Here is a 16,360-nt window from a genome sequence, read left to right as displayed (position 1 = left end):
CCATATAATGCTCAATAGAGAATAATAGAATAATGGACCCATATAATGCTTCATACAGAATAATGGACCCCATACAGTGCTGGCCAAAAGTATTGGCACCCCTGCAATTCTGTCAGATAATACTCAATTTCTTCCTGAAAATGATTGCAATCACAAATTCTTTGGTATTATCTTCATTTAATTTGCTTGCAAGGAAAAAACACAAAAGAGAATGAAGCAAAAATCAAATCATTGATCATTTCACACAAAACTCCAAAAATGGGCCAGACAAAAGTATTGGCACCCTCAGCCTAATACTTTAGCCAAAATAACTGCGAACAACCGCTTCCGGTAACCATCAATGAGTTTCTTACAATGCTCTGCTGGAATTGTAGACCATTCTTCTTTGGCAAACTGCTCCAGGTCCCTGATATTTGAAGGGTGCCTTCTCCAAACTGCCATTTTGAGATCTCTCCACAGGTGTTCTATGGGATTCAGGTCTGGACTCATTGCTGGCCACCTTAGAAGTCTCCAGTGCTTTCTCTCAAACCATTTTATAGTGCTTTTGGAAGTGTGTTTTGGGTCATTGTCCTGCTGGAAGACCCATGACCTCTGAGGGAGACCCAGCTTTCTCACACTGGTCCCTACATTATGCTGCAAAATTTGTTGGTAGTCTTCAGACTTCATAATGCCATGCACACGGTCAAGCAGTCCAGTGCCAGAGGCAGCAAAGCAACCCCAAAACATCAGGGATCCTCCGCCATGTTTGACTGTAGGGACCGTGTTCTTTTCTTTGAATGCCTCTTTTTTTTTCCTGTACACTCTATGTTGATGCTTTTTGCCAAAAAGCTCTACTTTTGTCTCATCTGACCAGAGAACATTCTTCCAAAACATTTTAGGCTTTCTCAGGTAAGTTTTGGCAAACTCCAGCCTGGCTTTTTTATGTCTCAGGGTAAGAAGTGGGGTCTTCCTGGGTATCCTACCATACAGTCCCTTTTCATTCAGAGGCCGACGGATAGTACGGGTTGACACTGTTGTACCCTCGGACTGCAGGGCAGCTTGAACTTGTTTAGATGTTAGTCGAGGTTCTTTATCCACCATCCGCACAATCTTGCGTTGAAATCTCTCGTCAATTTTTCTTTTCCGTAGACATCTAGGGAGGTTAGCCACAGTGCCATGGGCTTTAAACTTCTTGATGACACTGTGCACGGAAGACACAGGAACATTCAGGTCTTTGGAGATGGACTTGTAGCCTTGAGATTGCTCATGCTTCCTCACAATTTGGTTTCTCAAGTCCTCAGACAGTTCTTTGGTCTTCTTTCTTTTCTCCATGCTCAATGTGGTACACACAAGGACACAGGAAAGAGGTTGAGTCAACTTTAATCCATGTTAACTGGCTGCAAGTGTGATTTAGTTATTGCCAACACCTGTTAGGTGCCACAGGTAAGTTACAGGTGCTGTTAATTACACGAATTAGAGAAGCATCACATGATTTTTCAAAGGGTGCCAATACTTTTGTCCACCCCCTTTTTTAGGTTTGATGTGGAATTATATCCAATTTGGCTTTAGGACAATTCTTTTTGTGTTTTTTTCATTGAAGTCAAATTAAATGAAGAGAATAATACCAAAGAATTTCTGATTGCAATCATTTTCAGTGTCGTGAAAGCTCATCAAGAGAATGCCAAGAGTGTGCAAAGCAGTCATCAAAGCAAAAGGTGGCTACTTTGAAGAACCTAGAATAAAAGACATATTTTCAGTTGTTTCACACTTTTTTGTTAAGTATATAATTCCACATATGTTAATTCATAGTTTTGATGAATTCAGTGTGAATGTACAATTTTCTTTAAATGAGAAGGTATGTCTAAACTTTTGGTATGTACTGTAAGTCCCCTGCATAGTGCTTCGTATAGTACACACATCCCCCGCATAGTGCTCCGTACTGTATACACGACCTCCTCATAGTGCTCCGTACTGTACACATGGCCCCGCATAGAGCTTCGTACTGTATGCATGGCTCCGCATAGTGCTCCGTACTGTACACATGGCTCCGCATAGAGCTTCGTACTGTATACATGGCTCCGCATAGTGCTGAGTACTGTATACACGTCCTGGCATAGTGCTCCGTACTGTATACACGACCACCGCATAGTGCTCCCTACTGAATACATGGCCCGCATAGTGCTTCCTACTGAATACATGGCCCCGCATAGTGCTCCCTACTGTATACGTGGCCCCGCATAGTGCTCCATACTGTATACATGAACCCGCATAGTGCTTCGTACTGTATACATGGCCCTGCATAGTGCTCCGTACTGTATACATGGCCCCGCATAGTGCTCCGTACTGTATACATGGCCCCGTATAGTGCTCCATACTGTATACATGGCCCCGCATAGTGCTCCATACTGTATACATGGCCCAGCATAGTGCTCCATACTGTGTACATGGCCCAGCATAGTGCTCACTATTGTATACACGGCCTCGCATAGTGCTTTGTACTGTATACATGGCCCCGCATAGTGCTCCATACTGTATACATGGCCCCACATAGTGCTCCATACTGTATACATGGCCCAGCATAGTGCTCACTATTGTATACACGGCCTCGAATAGTGCTCCATACTGTATACATCAACCCGCATAGTGCTCCGTACTGTATACATGGCCCCGCATAGTGCTCCGCACTGTATACATGGCCCCACATAGTGCTCCGTACTGTATACATGGCCCCGTATAGTGCTCCATAATGTATACATAGCCCCACAGAGTGCTGCACACAGTATAAATGGCCCTGCATAGTGCTGCACTCAGTATACATGGCCCTGCAAAGAGCTCTGAACTATATACATGGCCCCGCATAGTGCTCCATACTGTATACATGGCCCCGCATAGTGCACCATACTGTATACATGGCCCCGCATAGTGCTCCGTACTGTATACATGGCCCCGCATAGTGCTCCGTACTGTAAACATGTCCCCCGCATAGTGTTTCGTACTGTATACATGGCCCAGCATAATGCTCTGTACTACTATATACATGGCCCCGCAGAGTGCTCCGTACTGTATACATGGCTCCGCATAGTGCTCCGTAGTGTATACACGTCCCCGCATAGTGCTCCGTACTGCATACATGGCCCCGCATAGTACACCGTACTGTATACATGGCCCCGCATAGTGCTTCGTACTGTATACATGGCCCCGCATATTGCTCCGTACTACTATATACATGGCCCCGTATAGTGCTCCGCACTGTATACTCGGCCCCCGCATAGTGCCCGGTACTGTATACATGGCCCCGCATCCTGCTCTGTTTTGTATATATGGCCCCGCATAGTGCTGCACACAGTATACATTGCCCCGCATAGTGCTCCATATTGTATACAAGGCCCCGCATAGTGCTCCGCACTGAATACATGGCTCCGCATAGTGCTCCGTACTGTATATATGGCCTCGTATAGTGCTGCACATAGTATGAATGGCCCTGAATAGTGCTGCACTCAGTATACATGGCCCTGCATAGTGCTCCGTACTGTATACATGGCCCCGCATAGTGCTCCGTACTGTACACATGGCCCCGCATAGTGCTCCGTACTGTATACATGGCCCCGCATAGCGCTCTGTACTGTATACATGGCCCAGCATAGTGCTCCGTACTGTATACATGGCCCCGCATAGTGATCTGTACTGTATGCATGTCCTCGCATAGTGCTACCTACAGTATACATGGTCCCGCATAGTGCTCCGTACTATATATATGGCCCCGCATAGAGCTCCATACTGTAAATACTGTATACATGGCCCCGCATAGTGCTGCACACACTATAAATGGCCCTGCATAGTGCTGCACTCAGTATACATGGCCCCGCATAGTGCTACGTACTGTATACATGGCCCCGCATAGTGCTCGTACTGTATACATGGCCCCACATAGTGCTCGTACTGTATACATGGCCCCGCATAGTGCTCCATACTGTATACATGGCCCCACATAGTGCTCGTACTGTATATGACGCGCCCCTGGGCCTGAGTCGCGCAGCGTTGCGCACGCGGGAGCCTACCCGGAGCCGGATCTGATAGGGGTAGTAGTCTCGTGGCGGTGACCCGGTCCGTGCCCAGGGAGTCAGACTAAGTGGCGGTATGTTAGCAGTAGATGTTGGATGACTACGCCACCCGTTGAATGCAGCTATGGAGCTGCCGCTGCAGGGCAGACCGCTGAGGCCGGTGGAAGGATGGTGCAGCGTGGATGGTATAACCCCCAACGGGAGGGGTATGGCCTCAGGGCAGCCGACGTGGATGATGGGGGTAGCAGGAACCACTCAGAGACGATGCGGTGTAGTTCAGGGTCTTTACTGGTGACAAAGAAAGACCCTCCCGGAGTACTTGCTAGCGATCGGGGCCTGGTCAGTCCTTGAGCAGATGGGATCTCCCCTGGCCAGGCGGAGTTGTAGGCCTTCCCAACTAACTGTACTCTTCTGGCTACCTTGCTAGAGGCGGGTAAAAGTAGCCCACGTCCCTGAGTGTACCGTGTGGTGCTCACCCGTATGGCCGGTGACTCGGGGCCTTCTAATGGCTTCCGCTCCACGACGGCGGTGCTGGTCCCACGCGTGTGACCGTGCCTTCGGGTTTCTGGGCCAGAGGACCTGAAATCCCCTGCCGGTCGGTTTCTGCTGCTGGGTATCGATTAGTCCCCACAGCCTCGGACTCCGGGTCCGGTGATAACTTCTCAGTCAGGGCGAGCCCTGCAGCTGCCAGCCCCTGACTCCTTGTAGCACTGCTCCCACAGAGCTCCTGTTGTTTCTTCCTATGGCTGCTTCTCTTCTCTACTCTTCTTCTACTCTGTTCTCCTAACCCTGCCTCAGCCCCAAGTTTATATAGGGGAAGTTCTTCCCCTCCCAGGACTGGGCAGGAGGTGTGGCATGCATAGGATTCCTGACCAAGAGACCTCCCACCTGCTCTCAGACATAATATTGCTATTATTGTGGAGACCAGACCCCTGGGGTGCCACATTCCCCCCTAGTGAAATTTAGTACTCCGGGACTAAACATATTTTTTAAACATAACAGGGTATAACAATAACAATACAATAAGGAAACACATAAAGATGGTCACGGCGTGTCCGCAACCGGGTGCAGTCTTTGAAGAAAACAAAGGTGTCCATTTCACCAAAACAGGGAGACGTAACCAGGTAGGGGTCTGTCCTGCCCCGAGTCCTTAACAGTCTTTAGTCCATCCTGGGTTACGCTCCAACTATACACAAAGGATTCCCGGTAAATCCACCAAAGACTCCTATAAATAACTAGAAAGACAAAATTATACACAAGCAACAATAAACAGGTAAACATTAATAAAAACAGCTTAAACACTTAGATCCTCCACCGTACGGGCAATTGGCCTCTAGTGACCCTAGTGGACCTACGGAGCTGGCTGACTGGTCCTGAGCTACAGGGTATGGGAGCTGTCAAGGGTAAACTGGGCAGCCGTCTACGGACCCTTTGGCTCACTAGGGGTATGGCAGGCTCACTATAAGCAGAGGGTTGATCCTCCTGATCTGCTTGTGTGGAGTCTTCTGCCTCCTGGACCGGCTGTTCTTCCAGCTCTACCGGTTGCTCCGTAAGTACTTGGGATGCTGGTTGGAGGAACGTGAGGACGGGTACCACAACTGCACCATTGACTTGAGTCCAGGACCGAGGGAAGTCTCCGAGCACAGTACTAACCATATCTTCCCTTTCCTCTACGGGTCGAGGGTCTTCTTGTTCCTCTTCAGGGTTCCGTAGCTGTTCGGGACACTTCTTCAGGTGATCCCGGGATACAATGGCTGTGGTTTCCCCTCCGTCTTTACTGATGGTACAGACCTTCGGGTTGTCGTGGCTTGAGGGCAGTACGGTGTACGGGTCCTTCTCCCACTGGTCGTCCAACTTGTGGAGCCGTCTTTTCCTCTTCAAGACCTGCTCTCCGGGCACCAGGGGAACAGCGGGAGCATACTGGTTGTAAGTTTTCTCTTGTCTTTCCCTAGCTTGACAGAGACTTCGCTCCACGCTCTCCTGTACTTTCCGGTACTGCTGCTGCCTCTCTGTATCCCAGTCTGCTTCTGGTGAAGTATCCTCGGGTGTCAGGACTCCCATCTCCAGGTCAACAGGTAGCTTACCAGGTCTTGCCCTCATCAGGTAAGCCGGGGTACAGTTGGTGGAACCTACCGGGATGTGGTTGTATAGGTCCACTAGGTCGGGCAGCCTCTCGGGCCACAGACTGCGTTCTTCCAGGGGCAATGTTTTCAGAAGATCTATCACCACCTGGTTCATTTTCTCACAAAGTCCATTAGTTTGCGGATGATAGGGTGTCGTCCTTATCTTCCGGCAACCATACAGAGTGCAGAATTCTTGGAAGACCTCCGCTTCAAAGGCAGGTCCCTGGTCCGTCAACACTTGGTCCGGGTACCCGTGTGGACGGCAGAAATGCTGCTGGAAGGCTCTAGCTGCTGTTCGAGCTGTTAAGTCCTTGACGGGGACGACAACCAAGAACCGGGAGTAGTGATCCACGATGGTTAGCGCGTAGACGTAGCCACTTCTGCTTGGGGTCAGTTTTACATGATCCAAGGCTACCAGTTCCAACGGCTGCCGGGTGACGATGGACTGCAGGGGAGTCTTCTGGCTGGCACGGTCCTTCCTACTTAGGTTGCATGGGCCACAGTCTCTGCACCACCTCTCGATGGTTCCTCTCATGCCTACCCAATGGAACCGCCCGCGCAGCAGGAACTCCAGCTTCTTCCATCCGAAGTGCCCAGCTCCGTCGTGGTATGCCTCCATCACCATAGCTGCGTCTCTTCTTGGCACCACTACTTGCCAGATTAGTTCATGCGTCCGGGAGTTAACCATTCTGCGGCACAACTTCCCCTTGTAAAGGAACAGTCGACTCTTCTCAGCCCACAGTTGCTTGGCTTCCTCCGGAGCGTCTGGGTCAAGGCGTGCATCTGGCCGAGTCAGCATCTCCTTTACCAGTCGGACGGCAGGGTCACTGTCTTGCGTCTCCGCCCAGTTATAATGAGGTAAAGGGTTGAACGTAGCGGATTTACTCCTTACACGGTGGGAATACTGGATAGTCCCATGACGGTGGAATGCGGGGAGTTCAACTTCTTCCAGTCCCTCTGAATCTTCCCCTACGTCCGGTAGATTTGGCATCCTGGACAGGGCGTCCGCGTTGGTATTGGAGCGTCCTGCCCGGTATTTGATTGTGAACTCATAGTTGGACAAGCGGGCCATCCATCTCTGCTCTAGGGCACCGAGTCTTGCTGTGTCCAGGTGTGTCAACGGGTTGTTATCCGTGTACACGGTGAACCGGGAAGAAGCGAGGTAGTGCTTAAAGCGTTCGGTGACTGCCCACACCACTGCCAGGAACTCTAGCTTAAATGAGCTGTAATTTTCAGGGTTTCTTTCGGTGGGTCGCAGTTTTCGGCTGGCGTAAGCAATTACCCGTTCTTTTCCCTGCTGGATCTGGGACAGTACGGCTCCTAGCCCGATGTTACTGGCGTCGGTGTAGAGGATAAAGGGCTGGCTATAATCAGGGTACGCCAGGATTTCATCCCCCGTGAGGGCCATCTTCAGCTGGCGGAAGGACTCTTCCTCTAGCTTCTCCCATCTGAAGGGTGGCTTCTGGTTCTTGGCCTTCCTGGACTGGCCTATCAGGAGGTCCTGCATAGGAGCTGCCTTTTTGGTGAAACCGGGAATAAACCTTCGGTAGTAGCCTACCAACCCGAGGAACTGCCTCACTTCCTTTACGCTGGAGGGGCTTGGCCATTCCTTAATTGCGGTGATCTTATCAGGGTCGGGAGCCACTCCGTCAGCACTCACCACGTGTCCCAGGTACTGCACCTTTGGCTTCAGGAGGTGACACTTAGAGGGTTTCACCTTCAGGCCGTAACTTGCCAGGGCTTCGAACACTTCCGCCAGGTGTTTCAGGTGGTCCTCATAAGTCTTGGAATATACGATGACATCGTCCAGGTACAACAGGACCGTCTCGAAGTTTCTGTGTCCCAGACAGCACTCCATTAATCGCTGGAAGGTTCCTGGTGCATTGCAGAGTCCGAACGGCATACAAGTAAACTCGCTAAGTCCCATCGGGGTGGTGAATGCGGTCTTCTCCCGGTCCGCCTCTGCTACAGGAACCTGCCAGTACCCGCTAGTGAGATCCCAGGTAGAGAAGAAGTTAGCAGATTTTAAAGCAGCCTAAGACTCCTCTATCCTTGGTAAGGGGTACGCATCCTTGTGTGTGATACGGTTGATTTTCCGGTAATCTACACACATCCTCATGGTGTTGTCTTTCTTTTTGACTAAGACTAGTGGGGCTGCCCAGGGGCTACAGCTATCCCTGATTACCCCAGCCTCCTTCATGTCTCTAAGCATCCCCTTGGCGTGTTGGTAGTGTGCAGGGGGTACGGGTCGATACCTCTCTTTTATGGGAGGATGGTCTCCCGTGGGGATGTGGTGTTCTACCCCCTTGACTCGCCCGAAGTCTAACGGGTGTTTACTAAACACTCTCTCGTACTCTTGAACCACCCGGTAGACTCCCTGTTTCTGGTGGGAGGGAGTGGAGTCAGTACCCAAATGTAGTTGCTGACACCAATCCTCCATTATTTTCTTAGAGCCGTTACCTTCCTCCGGGTGAGATGGAGGCAAGGGTTCCACAGACTGTATAGAGTTTTGGTTGATGGTATATAATTTGGCTAGCGTGGCATACCGGGGTAGGTACACTTCCCTCTTCCCGATATTTATTATGCGAACGGGCACCCTCCCATGGCGTACATCAACCACCCCCCGGGCTGTCAAAATGGTGGGCCTACTGTCTGAATAGACTGGTTCTACCATTGCCTGGTAATCTCTACCTCTCAGACCAATAGCTGCCCGGCACCAAATCATCATTTCACTTTTCGGGGGCATGGCAATAGGGAAAGGGTCACACATTCTTACGCTACCAATCTCACCGCCGGAGAGTTCCACCTGTTGCCGTTGCATCAGTGCCCGGATCTCTTTCTGGAGCACTCGCTGCTGGCCGGAGCTGGCGTTCTTGGCAACCTGCTGTAAAATGAAAATCACCTCTGCAAGACAATTTTCAATCACATTAGTTCCTAAAGTTATCTTTGGGTGACTCTCGCGCTTGTCAATGTCTACAATGATCAGTCCCTGCGCTGCCAGTTCGACTCGACCGATTTTAATGGTCATCTCTTTAAATCCGATCTGTGGCACGGGCTGACCATTACTGGCGATGATACTCAAGTCGTCGTCAGGGTAGCGGGTTATATCCGAGTCATTCCAGTACTGCTTGAAGAGCACGTACAGGATGGTGGTGACCTGTGACCCGGTGTCCAGTAGGGCACTCATAGGAATGCCATCCAGTACCACAGGCAAGACTAGACGTCCTCCCACATATTTGTCGCGCCAGTTCGATGGGCCTGGTGATCTTTTTCCTGGGGGTTGGCCCTCTACCCCAGGTTGTGCCAGTTTAAAGGATAGTACCTTGCCATATGTCCGGGTTGATTGCAGCGGCAGATGGGTTGTCCGTCCTCGTTGTATCGGTCGCTGGGTCTTCCTCTGGCCGGTGGGGTCCCCCTTGGTCGACGCCACGGGATGTCCTCCGGTCCGGATGCCAGCTGGATCTTCCCTGGAGTGGAAACCTGTAAAGACTGCACAGTTCGGGTTAGCGCAGCAACGCTTTTAGCTAGCTCTTGGACCTGATGGTGCAAGTCTGGAGCCGGGTCATTGTTCAAAGCCTGCGCATCAGCTCCCACTGGCCCTGCCGACAAGGGTGCCGCCTCCTGGTGGTAAGCGGTAGCAGGGCGCCTGTGGGCCACAACGCCACCCGGTGCCGGTTCTCGGAGCACCCGGATGGCTCTGTCCTTGAACTGTGCAAAGTCTAGATGAGGATCCTGTAAGGCTATGGCCCGCAACTGGGTTCGGTGGACATTGCAATATAGTCCCTCTATAAATTGTTCGGTCAACAGCCTGTCCTCGTTTCCCACGCTGTCAGGGTCGGTCTGCTTAATGGCTCTCAGGGCCTCTTGTAGGTTTAGTGCATAGTCCCTTATACTCTCATGTGCTCGCTGCTTGCACCCATAGAATCTAAGCTTAATCTCGGCTGAGGTGCGGGTATCAAAGGTGTCCCTCAGCCGGGTTAGTATCCCTGCGACAGTCCTCCTCCCAGATGGCCAGGACTTTACCTCCCTTTGGGCTGCCCCGGTTAGTTGGGCCACCAGGATGCTCACTTTTTGCTCTTCTGTGAGGGGGTACACCTGGAAGAGGCTATCCAGCTTTTCTCTAAAGTCATTCAGGGTATGTGACTCCCCTGAGTACTGGGGTAGCCAAGCTGCTCCCGGGATATAGGGCATGGTGAAAGGCATGACTGCAGCAGCGGTGGCGCTGGCGGGGGTTGAGGCAGTGAAGCTCTCCTCCGTATCCGACATCTTCCTCCCCCCTAGTGGACCGTGGCCTACCTTGCGATGATCCTCTTCCGTAGGCCGCGGCTCCGCAGTGGATCGTCAGGGTTGAGGACCTTCCGTCGCGCTCCTGTGACGTCGGCGTCTGCTGGGCTCCTTCCAGGACCTTACGCGACGTCCGGACGTGAGGCGGGGCTTCAGTTCTCGCGCGCTTTCGGAGTCCACGCCCCTCTTCTTCCCGCGCGGCGTCTTCAAGATGGCATCCAACGGCGGGAAAACTCCACGGATGGCGGGAAGAAGGCTGAAGATGGCGCCGGATGGCGGGAAAACTTCGCGGATGGCGGGAAGAAGGCTGAAGATGGCGCCGGATGGCGGGAATCTTCACCGATGGCGGGAAGAAGGCCGAAGATGGCGCCGGATGGCGGGAATCTTCACCACAGGTAAGTTTTAAAAGTCTCTTTTTCAGGCACGCAGTACCCGGTGGTTGCGGGCACGAAATCCTGCCGACTACGCCAAAAGTTGACGCGCCCCTGGGCCTGAGTCGCGCAGTGTTGCGCACGCGGGAGCCTACCCGGAGCCGGATCTGATAGGGGTAGTAGTCTCGTGGCGGTGACCCGGTCCGTGCCCAGGGAGTCAGACTAAGTGGCGGTATGTTAGCAGTAGATGTTGGATGACTACGCCACCCGTTGAATGCAGCTATGGAGCTGCCGCTGCAGGGCAGACCGCTGAGGCCGGTGGAAGGATGGTGCAGAGTGGATGGTATAACCCCCAACGGGAGGGGTATGGCCTCAGGGCAGCCGACGTGGATGATGGGGGTAGCAGGAACCACTCAGAGACGATGCGGTGTAGTTCAGGGTCTTTACTGGTGACAAAGGTAGACCCTCCCGGAGTACTTGCTAGCGATCGGGGCCTGGTCAGTCCTTGAGCAGATGGGATCTCCCCTGGCCAGGCAGAGTTGTAGGCCTTCCCAACTAACTGTACTCTTCTGGCTACCTTGCTAGAGGCGGGTAAAAGTATCCCACGTCCCTGAGTGTACCGTGTGGTGCTCACCCGTATGGCCGGTGACTCGGGGCCTTCTAATGGCTTCCGCTCCACGACGGCGGTGCTGGTCCCACGCGTGTGACCCTGCCTTCGGGTTTCTGGGCCAGAGGACCCGAAATCCCCTGCCGGTCGGTTTCTGCTGCTGGGTATGGATTAGTCCCCACAGCTTCGGACTCCGGGTCCGGTGATAACTTCTCAGTCAGGACGAGCTCTGCAGCTGCCAGCCCCTGACTCCTTGTAGCACTGCTCCCACAGAGCTCCTGTTGTTTCTTCCTATGGCTGCTTCTCTTCTCTACTCTTCTTCTACTCTGTTCTCCTAACCCTGCCTCAGCCCCAAGTTTATATAGGGGAAGTTCTTCCCCTCCCAGGACTGGGCAGGAGGTGTGGCATGCATAGAATTCCTGACCAAGAGACCTCCCACCTGCTCTCAGACATAATATTGCTATTATTGTGGAGACCAGACCCCTGGGGTGCCACATTTACATGGCCCCGCATAGTGCTCCGTACTGTATGCATGGCCCCGCATAGTGCTCGTACTGTATACATGTCCCTCCATAGTGCTTTGTACTGTATACATGGCCCCGCATAGTGCTCCGTAATGTATACACGGCCCCCGCATTGGGCTCGGTACTACTATATACATGGCCCTGCTTAGTGCTCCGTACTGTATACATGGCCCCGCATAGTGCTCCGTACTGTATGCATGTCCTCGCATAGTGCTACCTACCGTATACATGGTCCCGCATAGTGCTCCGTATTATATATATGGCCACGCATAGAGCGCCATACTGTACATACTGTATACATGGCCCCGCATAGTGCTGCACACACTATAAATGGCCCTGCATAGTGCTGCACTCAGTATACATGGCCCCGCATAGTGCTCCGTACCGTATACATGGCCCCGCATAGTGCTTCCTACTGTATACATGGCCCCGCATAATGCTCCGTACTACTATATACATGGCCCCGCATAGTGCTCCGTACTATATACATTGCCCCGCACACTGCTCTGTTTTGTATACATGGCCCCGCAGAGTGCTGCACACAGTATACATGGCCCCGCATAGTGCTAAGTACTGTATACATGGCCCTGCATAGTGCTCCGTACTGTATACATATCCCCCGCATAGTGCTCTGTACTGTATACACGGCCTCGCATAGTGTTCCATATTGTATACACGGGCCCACATAGTGCTCCGTACTCTATATACTGCCCCCGCATAGTGCTCTGTACTGTATACATGGCCCCCGCATAGTGCTCCATACTGTATACATGGCCCTGCATAGTGCTGCACTCAGTATACATGGCCCCGCATACTGCTCCATATTGTATACATGGCCCCCATCGTGCTCCGTACTCTATATAGGACCCCAGAAAAGTGCTCTGTACTATATACATGTCCCCGGCATAGTGCTCCGTACCATATACATGTTCCCCGCATAGTGCTCCGTACTATATACATGGCCCGGTATAGTACTCCATACTGTATACATGGCCCTGCATAGTGCTGCACTCAGTATACATGGCCCTGCATAGTGCTCCGTACTGTATACATGGCGCCGCATAGTGCTCCCTACTGTATACATGGCCCCGCATAGTGCTCCGTACTGTATACATGGCCCCGCATAGTGCTCTCTACTGTATACATGGCCCCACATAGTGGTCCCTACTGTATACATGGCCCCGCATAGTGCTCCATACTGTATACATGGCCCCGCATAGTGCTCCGTACTGTATACATGGCCCCGCATAGTGCTCCGTACTGTATACATGGCCCCGCATAGTGCTCCATATTGTATACACGGCCTCGCATAGTGCTCCGTACTCTATACATGGCCCTGCATAGTGCTCCGTAATGTACACATGGCACCCGCATAGTGCTCTGTACTGTATACATGGCACCCGCATAGTGCTCTGTACTGTATACACGGCCCTGAATAGTGCTCCGTACTGTATACATGTCCCCACATAGTGCTTCGTACTGTATACATGGCCCCGCATAGTGCTCCGTACTACTATATACATGGCCACGCATAGTGCTCCGTACTGTATAAACAGCCCCCGGATTGTGCTCAATACTACAATATACATGGCCCCGCATATTGATCTGTTTTGTATATATGGCCCCGCATAGTGCTGCACACAGTATACATTGCCCCGCACAGTGCTCCATACGTATACATGGCCCCGCATAGTGCTCCGTACTGTATCCACTGCCCCGCATAGTGCTCCGTACTCTATATACGGCCCCCGAATAGTGCTCTGTACTGTATACATGGCCCCCGCATAGTGCTCCGTACTCTATACATGGCCCTGCATAGTGCTCCGTACTGTATACACTGCCCCGCATAGTGCTCTGTACTGTATGCATGGCCCCGCATAGTGCTCCGTACTGTATGCATGGCCTCGCATAGTGCTCCGTACTGTATGCATGGCCTCGCATCGTGCTCCGTACTATATACATGGCCCCGCATAGCGCTCCGTACTGTATACACGGCCCAGCATAGTGCTCCGTACTGTATGCATGGCCCAGCATAGTGCTCCGTACTGTATACATGGCCCGCATAGTGCTCCGTACTGTATACATGGCCCCGCATAGTGCTCCGTACTGTATACTTGGCCCCGCATAGTGCTCCGTACTATATACATGTCCCCGCATAGTACTCCGTACTGTATACATGTCCAACGCATAGTGCTTCGTACTGTATACATGGCCCCGCATAATGCTCCATACTAATATATACATGGCCCCGCATAATGCTCCATACTACTATATACATGGCCCCGCATACTGCTCTGTTTTGTATATATGGCCCCGCATAGTGCTGCACACAGTATACATGGCCCCGCATAGTGCTCCGTACTGTAAAAATGGCCCCGCATAGTGCTCCGTACTGTATACATGTCCCCCGCATAGTGCTCTCTACTGCATTCATGGCCCCGCATAGTGCTCCGTACTGTATACACGGCTCCGCATAGTGCTCCATATTGTATACACGGGCCCGCGTAGTGCTCCGAACTGTATACATGGCCCCCGCATAGTGCTCCGTACTCTATACGTGGCCCTACATAGTGCTCCATACTGTATACATGGCCCCGCATATTGCTTCGTACTGTACAGATGGCTCCGCATAGTGCTCCGTACTGTATACATGGCCCCTCATACTGCTCCATATTGTATACACGGGCCCGCATCGTGCTCTGTACTCTATATACGGCCCCCGCATAGTGCTCTGTACAGTATACATGGCCCCACATAGAGCTCCATACTGTATACATGGCCCCGCATAGTGCTACCTACTGTATGCATGGTCATGCATAGTGCACCGTACTGTATACATGACCCCGCATAGTGCTCCGTACTGTATACATGGCCCCACATAGAGCTCCATACTGTATACATGGCCCCGCATATTACTCCGTACTGTATACATGTCCCCCGCATAGTGCTCTGTACTGTAAACATGGCCCCGCATAATGCTCCGTACTACTATATACATGGCCCCGCATAGTACTCCGTACTGTATACACGGCCCCTGCATTGTGCTCAGTAATACTGTATACATGGCCCCGCATAGTGCTCCGTACTGTATACATGGCTCCCGCATAGTGCTTTGTACTGTATACATGGCCCCGCATAGTGCTCCGTACTGTATACATGGCCCCGCATAGTGCTCCATACTGTATACATGGCCCAGCATAGTGCTCTGTACTGTATACATGGCCCCGCATAGTGCTCCGTACTCTATACACGGACCACATAGTGCTCCGTACTGTATAGATGGCCCCGCATAGTGCTGCACACAGTATAAATGGCCCCGCATAGTGCTCCCTACTGTATACATGGCCCAGCATAGTGCTCCCTACTCTATACATGGCCCAGCATAGTGCTCTGTACTGTATACATGGCCCCGCATAGTGCTCCGTACTCTATACACGGACCGCATAGTGCTCCGTACTGTATAGATGGCCCCGCATAGTGCTGCACACAGTATAAATGGCCCCGCATAGTGCTCCCTACTGTATACATGGCCCCGCATAGTGCTCCCTACTCTATACATGGCCCCACATAGTGCTCCCTACTGTATACATGGCCCCGCATAGTGCTCCGTACTGTATACATGGCCCCGCATAGTGCTCCGTACTGTATACACGGCCCAGCATAGTGCTTCGTACTCTATACATGGCCCCGCATACTGCTCTGTTTTGTATATATGGCCCCGCATAGTGCTGCACACAGTATACATGGCCCCGCATAGTGCTCCGTACTGTATACATGGCCCCACATAGTGCTGCACACAGTATCCATGGCCCCACATAGCGCTCCGTACTGTATACATGGCCCAGCATAGTGCTCCCTACTGTATACATGGCCCCACATAGTTCTCCGTACTGTATACACGGCCCATCATAGTGCTCCATATTGTATACACGGGCCCGCATATTGCTCCGTACTCTATATGCGGCCCCCGCATACTGCTCTGTACTGTATACATGGCTCCCGTATAGTGCTCCGTACTGTATATATGGCCCCGCATAGTGCTCCGTACGCAAACATGACCCCGCATAGTGCACCTACGTATACATGGCCCCGCATAGTGCTCCGTACTCTATATACGGCCCCCGCATAGTGCTCCGTATTGTATACATGTCCCCTCATAGTGCTTCGCACTGTATACATGGCCCCGCATAGTGCTCCGTACTGTATCCACGGCCCCGCATAGTGCTTCATATTGTATACCCAGCCCCGCATAGTGCTCCGTACTCTATATACGGCCCCCGCATAGTGCTCCGTATTGTATACATGTCCCCTCATAGTGCTTCGTACTGTATACATGGCCCCCGCATTGTGCTCGGTACTACTATATACATGGCCCCGCATAGTGCTCCGTACTGTATACATGGCCCCGCAT

This window comes from Phyllobates terribilis, unplaced genomic scaffold (assembly GCF_046119375.1).
Source record: "Phyllobates terribilis strain yellow unplaced genomic scaffold, ASM4611937v1 Scaffold_3__8_contigs__length_932513732, whole genome shotgun sequence".
NCBI lineage: Eukaryota > Metazoa > Chordata > Amphibia > Anura > Dendrobatidae > Phyllobates > Phyllobates terribilis.
Note: the sequence above shows the minus strand (reverse complement) of the source record.